Raw genomic sequence first — 12,544 nt, 5'->3', positions numbered from 1 at the left:
GCTTGGAGCTTGCTCCTGGTGGGGCTACATCTGTACTTCATATCTTCTCCTACTCATCTATCCTAGAAGAGAGCTACAATAAAGGATTATCTATCTATACAGCTGGACTGTGCATCTTCCTTTACTACACAGGGATTCATGTTTCGCTTTCAAATCGTATAAAAAAAGCATACAAGGTCCTCTCCTGGAGTATACTTTTGTAACACCAATGCAATATTGGGGTGAAGTCGGCTGTTTGTGACATCTTCTGATAACCTGATGATGGTGTTGTTTTAGGCAGATAAACTACAAGTGAGGTGCTCTGCTCTGGATTGTTGTGCATGCTGGTTCTGCTGTTCTAAGACCCATTTTAAATGCCTTTAACCTTCTGCCAGTTTTTGTGTCATATTTTCCATTTTTATTGGCATCTTCACGATTCCACTGCTGACACCATGTGTAGACGGTTTCAATGCTTATCAAAGTAATCATAACTACAAAATGTTGCTTTGCCGTTTACTTCTTATGAAGATCGATTATCTTTAACCTTCCCACTTTAGGATTATTCTGTATGAACTATTCTCTATCTTCTTTGGTAGTTTCATAAACCAACCAAAGATGTTCCAGTTTTCAGGCTGTAAAATAAGGGTAAAAACTTTGTCCACAATAACTTTAGGCCTTTTATATTGCAATTGTTTTACTATTACACCTTGTCTTTTATTGATAATGTCTTACTTCATTTCCTTCTTTTCTCTTTTACAAATTGGTGTTCGGAGACTTCACCTTTTTGACAAGAAGGTCGTCACAGTACCATCAGTTGCTCTGTTCGTCGTCTCCAACACGTCACATCCTCTGCCGCGAGAATGCACTACACTTCCCGCACACCATTGCTTCTGTTCCTGTCCTGCTGACCAACATTGATGGACATTGAATCCTTTTGCAGACAATTGGTTTATTATTTTATAGTGTTACATGCCGGTTGGGTAGCGGCTTCTGGTATGTGCACCAGGCTCATTCTGTACCCGAATCGCTTTATATTAACATTTATTTTGTAATAGGTGACTAAAAACAGTAATTCTAATTTACCTCTGCGGGTTATATATAATCCTAAACTTGAAGAATTGGTTACAAGATCACTAATCTCATGATGAATTGCTAGTGTTAATCCAAGAATGGCTAGATACTCTCTAATTTTATCCCCTTTTATTAAGGGGTCCAGGGGGTCAATGAGTGCACCTGCTTTTCCCCCTTCACTTCAGGGGTCTGAGGTGTGCAATACTACCTTGGTTGCCCAGATCCACTTGTACTGACAGGAATAAAACACAAAGTACACATGACTGACAGACCAGTGGTCCAGACACACACATTATGTATTGTTTAGAGCTCTGATTCTCAGCACTTTGTTGAAGAGGCAGGTAGTAGGGGTTTCAACCTTAGGCTTTCCCACGGACCCCTGAACGTCAGGGGTGCACACCCAATGAAATGAAATGAGATACCAGTATCTGTAAAGCGCACAGCTACCTCCGAAGTGGTGTCACGGCGCTGGGGGCCCTCGGGAATATTAAGCAAGCTATTGCCCAGAGTCACATGGTGCTGGGCTAACCTGCCGTTTGAGCCGGGGATCGAACCGTGAACCCTGTAGTCCGGAGTCAGGCACTCTGGCCGCTGCGCCACACCTCTTCCACTGGCTGGCTTCCAATGGCTGACCCTTCATCACACTCAGTGTGTTTGAGAGCGCATGAAGATATCCTAGATGTAACAGGTGTGCACGGGCCTGGGTCCCTTGCGTACTGTCCCACATATCTCAAGCTATAACTGACTGACGAGGCCTGAATAGACTGATTCCAGTCTGGTGTTGCTTCTGTTCCCGTCTCGAGAGGTCAAGGCCTGGCAGTTCAGGCTGGACTGTTCCTATTGGAGCAGAACCAAGGCTGATTTGCATATCCTGGTTTCATTCTAGAATGCCAAGGTGGGCAATTCCCAGGACCTGAGATTAATTCAAGAAAATCCTTCCATCCCCTTGTTGTTTTTGCAGTAGACGCCATAGGTGCGATGGATATGCACAGACATGGGTCTGCTGCTCACTGTGCCACAGGACTCAAGCCACACTTCACTATCAAGGCCTAAGTATTAATTCAAGCATTCTGTCCACCAACACTATCTCACGATACAGTAATCGTACACTTTTACTCCCGGAATCCTGCTTCCTCACATATCACTTGTTGACGGTGCTTGCCTTTGACCCTGTACAACAGACTCTGTACAAGGCTCTGCTGCCTTTTGGCTGGGTTTGGGTTATACATATACTACATAGAAATGCACATATGCAATGCACCCTATTGCTTGTTTCAGTTGATGCCCTAAGTGCAACGAGTATTGCCAGACAGAGATTCTCTGCTCACTGTGCCACAAGATTCAAGCTGTACCACATTTATGAGGCCTTCATAGATCAAGGCCGTTCTAGGGTTACTTGTGTTCCCATCAGGCTGGGACAAGCCCTGGCAGTTTGGCCTAAACTGTACCTATTGACGACGGCACTAATTTCCATATGCTGGTTTCTGTCTATAATGGCACAGTGGTCATAAAATGATGGAATTGGATGTGGCTCTGCTTGATCGACACCAGCTGAGATTCATTCAATGTAGGAGGATGGATATCTGACTATGGTTACCCCAGATTTTTTGCCTTGTGTTTAGCTGGTTTTCGACTTAGTTGGCCTGGGGCCATGCTAATCAGGGCCCCAGGCTATCTGCTCTCTCTGTAACATTGACTCCATGTACCCTAGGTACATAACTAATTGGGATTGGATCACCTTATGAGCCCCTGTACAGTGTACTATAGGTACCCAGGGCATAGGTGCATCCAAGGCCTACCTGGGGCTGCAGCATATCTTTCGCCACCCCTGGCTGGCCATCCAAACTGACACCACAGGCTGAACACTCAGCTGGGGCAAGGTTGTGTAATCATCCCTTGCTTAGATATAGTATACCTATGTCTAAACTTATATCTGGACACATATGCACCTATAAGTCACTCCTATGGCAGGCCTTAACAATCCTGGAGGCAGAGTGCTTGGTTTTATGTGAGATGGTGCTTTAGCATGATCTGAGCCTGTTTGCAGCTTTCGGAACCATTTCCTTATAGCTGTTCCAGGGTATTGCCATACCATATACTCTTAAGTGCATTATAATCCTCGCGGTTATTGCTAACTTAGGTTTGACTTTACCAAAACATGTCGTGTAAGGTGTCATACACTTTGGAATATTACCCCCTCGCCAGTTCTGGCGACGGGGGTAGCATTCCACCCTTCTAGAGGGAGAAGAAATGTTACTTTACTTAAACGCGGTTAAATCTAACCAGAGCCTCAGCATCACAAAATGGATGCTGCTGCCACAGACACAAGTCTGGCCTACTGCTGCTGACCGAAACTCCGGCAGGGGAGGCCTGGACAAATGGTATCCTGTCACAGGGAGGTGTTACACCACCCCAGACAGGAGGCCGGCAGGGCGAGTGAAACTAGACACTGCCTGGGGCGCACAAGGCTCCCCACGCATAGCCCAGTTCAAACCGGTGCTGGGGCACTCCAGCCCCAGCACTGGAACGAAACTGGACAAAGGGAAAGGGGTGTAACCACCCCCTTTCTGGGTCCCACCCATAGGAGGGACCTAGCAGGTTATCCAGCCCCTTGATTTGGAATAAAGGTAGGAGCTGTGCCCATAGACTTTAGATAATCCTGACTGAAACTTTGAAACAAAACTCTGGACCCTTCGACATCCCACTCGATGTGGAAGACTGAAGAATCTCCCTTGTGGTCAAGGAGTGACCACCCTGTGCAAACAGGCACCATCCAGCGCCCAACAGTTTGCTTTGTTGCAGCTCCCGCCGGAGCTCGAGCAACAGAGATCGACAAGAACTGGATTCCCAGACATCCAACAGCCCGATCCACAGCCACAGCAAAGCTGAGACCCGTGGAGGCGACGTGAGACGTGGGACTGGCTATCTTGAAAAGACTGCAAAGTGCTGACAGTGCAGCTTCCGAGGCACCCTCGAAGCTGTGCATTGGGGTTTGAGAAGCCCCAGCCCCGAGCAGCTCATGCACCGAAGATCACCCCTTCACACTCACCGAGTGCTGCGTGGGGCCCTTTTGCATTTTCCTGCTTGATGCGTCTGTCCGGTCACTTGCTCATTGGCTAGTGGCCTCTACGACGATGAATCTTTGAAACTACTCTGCTAGTCTAGTTGCTCCAGACTGGCCCTTGCTCCCCTGAAAAGGAGCAGCATCTCTGACCTTGCTAGTCCGAGTAAGAAGCGATCTTCAAATCCTGCGTGGGTTGCATTTGCCAAGGCCTGTTGACTCCGATCCGGAATCCGACACCGCCGACAGTGAGAACCTTTGTGAGACAGCTTGTTTTCCACTCCTGGTCATCGTCGATGCCCCCGAGTCCACGTGGCAGCGGAGACAAGCTTCTCGACAACCACCTGATTGCGCCCGACATCGCCTGGTTCCTTCCTGGTTCCATCCTGGTCTCTGGCTCGTGACCCAGACTTTGTCCCCTCTACTTTCAGGTACTCTACATCTTCGATCCACCCTTGGATCCAACCGGACTCTTCTCTCCTGGCCGCCTGCAGCATCTTCATCTCCAGGCTCCATAGAACTCCACGACGAAACCCGACACACTTTGGCACCTATGCACCCGCTTCCTGTGGGTGAGGTAAAGATACAACACCGGTGCTCCTGTAGTGGTTTACACCTCTAGTGTCCTAGTTTTAAGTGGCTAAGTTCTAGTCCAGTCGGAAGACTTCCAAAACAGTAACTTTGTAACTTTTACGCACCATTGAGTTTGCATTGGTGCATGCGTGTGCTTTTAGCGCTGCACCCGAATCCCGCGGGCTACTCCCGTCCTAACCACAGTTAGTCCAGTGTAGTTCCAGCCATTCCCAAGGCCCTAGGCCTTACCATTGTTGGTGATGTGATTCTTATACCACTATTTTAATATATGGTTTGAGTGGCCACCAGCCCTAACCATAACTGTGCAACTTTTGTATGTTTAACTGTGCTTTTGTTTAAACGCTTGTGCCTCTGCCCTCATAAAGAGTACAGAGGATTATTCTAGTAATAAATACATATATTTTTATAATATATAACTTGTGTGGTGTCCTTTCATTTGATATTACAGGATTGCATGTGGTAAAACAGCTGGCTTCACATGCCCTCTTGAGTTAAGCCTAAGACTGCTTAGGCCTATGCTACCCCTAGGATAGCTTGTCTATAAGGTTGACTTACAACCACCACCATAAGGGTTGTTTGGACTGATACAAGGTGCTCACTAGAATAGTGAACATCATACATCAGGCCAACTTCTCACATTGGTGTGCAGCAGTTGGGATTTGAGCTTGCTGTTGTTTTACCAATTGTAATCTTTATATCATTTGAAAGATCACATTAAGTACCATAGGTACATATAAACAAAGATTACATACTTAAGTTCTACTGAACTTAGTAGTTGTAGACCAAAGGGCTTAGCACACCTTGACTACAACTCACTAGCAAGGTTCCAGTAGGAAAACACATAGTGTAGGTAAGTACACACACTTACACCTCACTAAGTCATGTCTGGCACAGGTGAGCAAAGCAGTTCTCTGCCTGTGACAGGTGACCTTGCCAAGGCACCGTCCAGCTATGACAAACTCAGCTTCAGAGACTTGAGTGCCTTGTACACTACAAGGGGGCTGAAAAAGGGTCACAACCCTACCATTCCTATCCTGATAGGAGTCCTAGAGAAGGATGATCTTGAGAAGTCTACTGCAGGCCCCTCAGGTAATTCAGGAGATGGAATAAACCCCCCAGAAGATGAGACCATCACCCAGAGGTAGAAGAGGAAGAGGGAGATGGAGATGATTCAGATGATCAGGGAGATGTCTAGGTCCAAGTTAGGAGGCTTAGCCAAGCTAACTTGAGCCTACATGGGAATGGAGAGGTGAACCACCTTTCCAGACCTAATAGCAGAATAATCCCTGGCAATAGATGAGAGAGATCCCTTTCCAGGGAATCTAACCTTTCTAATGCTTCAAGGGCTTCTCAAAGGGGAATGGCTTCCCCTGGGAGAAAAGAGCATAAGGCCAGGATGAGAGCTGTCAAACTCCAGATAGAGAGGGAAGAGATAGCCCTGGCCTAAGCTAAACTTGGTTTAGCAAGGGAACAACAATTTAATGGATTAGATTCCACTGGTGGCAGCAATATCCCTAGAGATAAAACAGGTCCAATGAACATAGAAACCTGAGTAAGATTGTGCCCCCCTACAAAGATGGGGATGACATCCACAAATGGATGACTGCTCTGGAGAGGGACTGCATGGTACAGCAGGATCCCCCCGATCAGTGGGCAGCAATCTTGTGTTACTCCTTTTCTGAGAAAGGGAGAGATAAGCTCCTCACAGTTAGTCCTGGGGATGCTAAAAACTACACTGTCCTGAAGAGTGCTCTTATTTATGGGTTTGGCTTAACCTCTGAGCAATACAGGTTGTTGTTCAGAGACACCCAAGAAGCTCAGACTCAGGACTGGACTGATTTTGTAGATTGTTCTACTAAGGCTCTGGAAGGTTGGTTACATGGCAGCAAAGTACATGATTATACAGGATTGTATAATTTGATTATGAGGGAGCAGATCCTTAGTAATTGTCAAAACCAGCTTTTGCACCAGCACCTGGTGGACTCAGATCTGGCCTCTCCACAAGAATTGGGTAAGAGGGCAGACAAATGGGTCAGAACCAGGATTAGGCCTAAGAATCAGGGTGGTGACCAAAAGAAGGATAATTCCAAGACTCAAGAGAAGGGTGGGGATAAATCAAAAGACAAGTCTCCCACAGGGCCCCAAAACTCCAATGGTGGGGGTAGGTCCCAAAACACCTCCTCTGTCAAGAAACCTTATTGCCATGCCTGTAAGCAGACTGGCCACTGGAAGACTGATAGCTGTTGTCCAAAGAATAACAATAAGGAAAATATTCTTCCAAGTAATGCTCCAACACCTCCTGTTACTGTTAGTAGTAATCCCCCAGGTGGTGGGAGCACCCCCAAGAATTTGGCTGGGTTTACTTTTGGAACTCATGGGGACTCTGGCCTAACCAGGTCCCCAACTACAGTTACTCTTGTCTGTGAAAATGGCATGGGGTTTGCCAACTTCACTGCTTGCCCAAACACTTTGAGCAAGTACAGACAGGAGCCCCTCATCAATGGTCAGAAAGTTGAGGCCTATAGAGACACAGGGGCTAGTATCACTATGGTGACTGAGAATCTAGTCCCCTCAAGGCAACCTTTACCTGGTGCCACATACCAGGTGACAAATATTGATGGAGTGCAGACAAATCATCCCATGGCAGTAGTAAATCTCAGCTGGGGAGGTGTCACTGGCCCAAAGAGAGTGGCAGAGTCAATAAACTTGCCCGTAGATTGTCTACTGGGGAATGATTTGGAAATCTCAGCCTGGGCTGAGGTAGAACAAGAAACCCATTCTAAGATGGTATATCTCCATGGAAAGGTTAGTGGGGCTGTGATGGCCACAGCTCCAATCCAAGATGTCCTTCCTGAACAGGTTAGGAGGGTTGTGCCAGTCTCAGCCCAATTACAAGCAGATTCCTTCCCTGAAAAGGTTAGCAGGGCTGTGATGGTAACAGCCCATACCCAAACGGAGTCCCTTCCTGAAAAGGTTGGTGGGGCTGTGATGGCCACAGCCCAAACTCAAACAGATTCATGTGTTGTGAAGCCTGAAACTATGGATAACTCCACAAAAACAGAGAGCATTGAGGAGGAAGAGAAATCTCCCTCCCACCAGACTTTAGGAAAGGATCAGCCTCCTCAGGGAACTGATCTTACCCCTTGTGAAGGAACTGCCCCAGAGGTAGTCAGGCCTAGCCTGACAGAGCCCCTGATGTCAGTGGACCCTTCCAAGGTGGGACCCAGTCTGGAGCAGGTAACCTGCCCCTCACTACCCTGTTTCGGTCAGCCCAGGGCTGCAGAGGTCAAGGAGGTCAGTGGACCCCAAAGGGCCCCCTGTCCAATGTTATGTTATGTTATGTTATAATTGTGCTTCTATAGCGCACGGCCACTCCATTTGGAGCATCCCGGCGCTTTTTTCGAAGGTACCCACCAAGTGAGGGAGAAACATAACACTGAAGGGATGTGCAACACACGCATAAAGAAAAAAAACAGCAGCAGTCTAAGGGAAAAGCCATGTTTTAAGAGCCTTTCGGAAGGACATCAGGCTAGAAGCCTGTCTTAGAGAAATCGGAAGGTCATTCCAGGCACGAGGAGCTAGATAACGGAAGGACCGACCTCCTGCTCTGGCGCGCTTAATGATGGGAACCTTCGCTTTGGATAGCGCGGCAGATCTGAGAGATCTGGAAGGCTGGTACCAAGACACACGATTGGAAATATATTTTGGACCGATGCCATGTAAGGCCTTGTAGGTCGTAGTCAAAGTTTTAAAAAGAATCCTTTTATCAATGGGGAGCCAATGTAAGGTCGAAAGAAGAGCAGTGGCTCTAGCTCTTCTTGGGAGACCAAAGACCGCTCGAGCTGCAGAATTCTGAGCGACTTGAAGACGCCTGACCAGGTATTTGAGAAGCCCCAAAAATAAGACATTGGCGTAATCCAGTCTGGATCCCACCAGTGCCTGGACAATAATTTTCCTGTGCTCAATGGATACTAAAGGTAGAAATTTACGTAGCATCCGAAGGATGCCAAAACATTTCCCAGTGAGAGAGGAAATATGTGGTCCAAAGGAAAGGTCGTTGTCAATGATCACTCCCAAATTTTTGGCCTTCTGGGATGAGCTAACTGGGGGAGACATCTCCTGCGGCCACCAGGGTTTCCAATCCGGCTCAGAGGTGCACCCGAAAAAGAGCAGCTCCGACTTGTCGGAGTTGCATTTCAGTCCATGGTGTCCTAACCACTCTAAAACCGCACTCAGACAACCTCTGATCTGATCGTCGTTAAACAGACCGTTCCTGTTGCTCACAAACAGGAGCTGGGTATCGTCAGCGTAAGTGACAATCCGGGCACCGAAAGACTCCGCGACCGCTGCCAGAGGAGCCATAAAGATGTTGAAAAGGAGGGGGCTCAAGATGGATCCTTGAGGAACCCCCACTTCTAGCAGCGGCATCTCAGCGGAGTACGGAGGAGCCCAGATTGTCTGCCGGCGGTCGGCTAAGAAGGATTGAAGCCACCTCCACACCGTTCCCCGCAAGCCGAAATCCCAGATCCCAATAAAACACCCCCATCAGCAGATTAGGGGCACCAAAGCTAGCAGCCCTAGCAAGGTGAAAACTTTAAAAACTCCTGAGGGATCTCCCTTATACCTAGTTAGGAACCTCCCCCAGATGGACACTGTTGGGCACAGCCAAACATGGGACCCAAAGGCCCCAAACCTGACCTGTCCCTCCAGTAAGCCAACAAAAGGGACCCAGCCTCCAGCTTTAGGCAGCCAGAGGTTGACCCTGAGAGCACAGTGCAACTAAGTCATGGAAAGAAAGGCACCCATGGTGGATAGTGATTGGAGGAAGTTGAGCCCTACATTAGTGGAGCCTCACTTCAGTACTCCCTCTCAACACCAGCCTTTTACTTTGCCAAAACACACTACAGGTAGTAATTCCATATGGTGGAGACCCTCTGATACCCCTAGGGTGAGGGATTGCTTAGTGGACCATGAGATAGGGGGTGACCATGCCAGTGCAGGTTCCTCCTTATATGTCCACTCAGGCAATATAGGCTTACCTGGTCAAGGATAGCCTTATCTCTTTCGTTTGGGGGGGGGGTTATGTAGGAGGATGGATATCTGACTATGGTTACCCCAGATTTTTTGCCTTGTGTTTAGCTGGTTTTCGAATTAGTTGGCCTGGGACCCTGCTAATAAGGGCCCCAGGCTATCTGCTCTCTCTGTAAAATGGACTCCATGTACCCTAGGTACATAACTAATTGGGATTGGATCACCTTATGAGCCCCTGTACAGTGTACTATAGGTACCCAGGGCATAGGTGCATCCAAGGCCTACCAGGGGCTGCAGCATATCTTTCGCCACCCCTGGCTGGCCATCCAAACTGACACAACTGGCTGATCACTCAGATGGGGCAAGGTTGTGTAATCACCCCTTGCTTAGATATAGTATACCTATGTCTAAACCTATATCTGGACACATATGCACCTATAAGTCACTCCTATGGCAGGCCTTAAAAAACCTGGAGGCAGAGTGCTTGGTTTTATGTGAGATGGTGCTCTAGCATGAGCTGAGCCTGTCTGCAGCTTTCGGAACCATTTCCTTATAGCTGTTCCAGGGTATTGCCATACCATATACTCTTAAGTGCATTATAATCCTTGCGGTTATTGCTAACTTTGGTTTGGCTTTATCAAAACATGTCGTGTAAGGTGTCATACACTTTGGAATACTACCCCCTTGCCAGTTCTGGTGACGGGGGTTGCATTCCACCCTTCTAGACGGAGAAGACATGTTACTTTACTTAAACGCAGTTAAATCTAACCAGAGCCTCAGCATCACAAAATGGATGCTGCTGCCACAGACACAAGCCTGGCCTCCTGCTGCTGACTGAAACTCCGGCAGGGGAGGCCTGGGCAAATGTTATCCTGTCACAGGGAGGTGTTACACCACCCCAGACAGGGGATAGTTAATTGAGGCAGGCAAGGCGGGTGAAACTAGACACTGCCTGGGGCGCACAAGGCTCCCCACGCATAGCCCAGTTCAAACCTGTGCTGGGGCACTCCAGTCCCAGCCCTGGTGCGAAACTGGACAAAGGGAAAGGGGTGTAACCACCCCCTTCCTGGATCCCACCCATAGGAGGGACCTAGCAGGTTATCCAGCCCCTTGATTTGGAATAAAGGTAGGAGCTGTGCCCATAGACTTTAGATAATCCTGACTGAAACTTTGAATCAAAACTCCGGACCCTTCGACATCCCACTCGACGTGGAAGACTGAAGAATCTCCCTTGTGGTCAAGGAGTGACCCCCCTGTGCAAACAGGCACCATCCAGCGCCCAATGGTTTGCTTTGTTGCAGCTCCCGCCGGAGCTCGAGCAACAGAGATCGACAAGAACTGGATTCCCAGACATCCAACAGCCCGATCCACAGCCACAGCAAAGCTGAGACCCGTGGAGGCGACGTGAGACGTGGGACCGGCTATCTTGAAAAGACTGCAAAGTGCTGACAGTGCAGCTCCCGTGGCACCCTCGAAGCTGTGCATTGGGGTTTGAGAAGCCCCAGCCCCGAGCAGCTCGTGCACCGAAGATCACCCCTTCACACTCACCGAGTGCTGCGTGGGGCCCTTTTGCATTTTCCTGCTTGATGCGTCTGTCCGGTCACTTACTCATTGGCTAGTGGCCTCTACGACGATGAATCTTTGAAACTACTCTGCTAGTCTAGTTGCTCCAGACTGGCCCTTGCTCCCCTGAAAAGGAGCAGCATCTCTGACCTTGCTAGTCCGAGTAAGAAGCGATCTTCAAATCCTGCGTGGGTTGCATTTGCCAAGGCCTGTTGACTCCGATCCGGAATCCGACACCGCCGACAGTGAGAACCTTTGTGAGACAGCTCGTTTTCCACTCCTGGTCATCGTCGATGCCCCCGAGTCCACGTGGCAGCGGAGACAAGCTTCTCGACAACCACCTGATTGCGCCCGACATCGCCTGGTTCCTTCCTGGTTCCATCCTGGTCTCTGGCTCGTGACCTAGACTTTGTCCCCTCTACTTTCAGGTACTCTACATCTTCGATCCACCCTTGGATCCAACCGGACTCTTCTCTCCTGGCCGCCTGCAGCATCTTCATCTCCAGGCTCCATAGAACTCCACGACGAAACCCGACACACTTTGGCACCTATGCACCCGCTTCCTGTGGGTGAGGTAAAGATACAACACCGGTGCTCCTGTAGTGGTTTACACCTCTAGTGTCCTAGTTTTAAGTGGCTAAGTTCTAGTCCAGTCGGAAGACTTCCAAAACAGTAACTTTGTAACTTTTACGCACCATTGAGTTTGCATTGGTGCATGCGTGTGCTTTTAGCGCTGCACCCGAATCCCGCAGGCTACTCCCGTCCTAACCACAGTTAGTCCAGTGTAGTTCCAGCCATTCCCAAGGCCCTAGGCCTTACCATTGTTGGTGATGTGATTCTTATACCACTATTTTAATATATGGTTTGGGTGGCCACCAGCCCTAACCATAACTGTGCAACTTTTGTATGTTTAACTGTGCTTTTGTTTAAACGCTTGTGCCTCTGCCCTCATAAAGAGTACAGAGGATTATTCTAGTAATAAATACATATATTTTTATAATATATAACTTGTGTGGTGTCCTTTCATTTGATATTACAGGATTGCATGTGGTAAAACAGCTGGCTTCACATGCCCTCTTGAGTTAAGCCTAAGACTGCTTAGACCTATGCTACACCTAGGATAGCTTGTCTATAAGGTTGACTTACAACCACCACCATAAGGGTTGTTTGGACTGATACAAGGTGCTCACTAGAATAGTGAACATCATACATCAGGCCAACTTCTCACATTGGTGTGCAGCAGTT

This window comes from Lissotriton helveticus, chromosome 8, assembly GCF_964261635.1.
Source record: "Lissotriton helveticus chromosome 8, aLisHel1.1, whole genome shotgun sequence".
NCBI lineage: Eukaryota > Metazoa > Chordata > Amphibia > Caudata > Salamandridae > Lissotriton > Lissotriton helveticus.
This window is presented reverse-complemented; position numbering follows the sequence as displayed.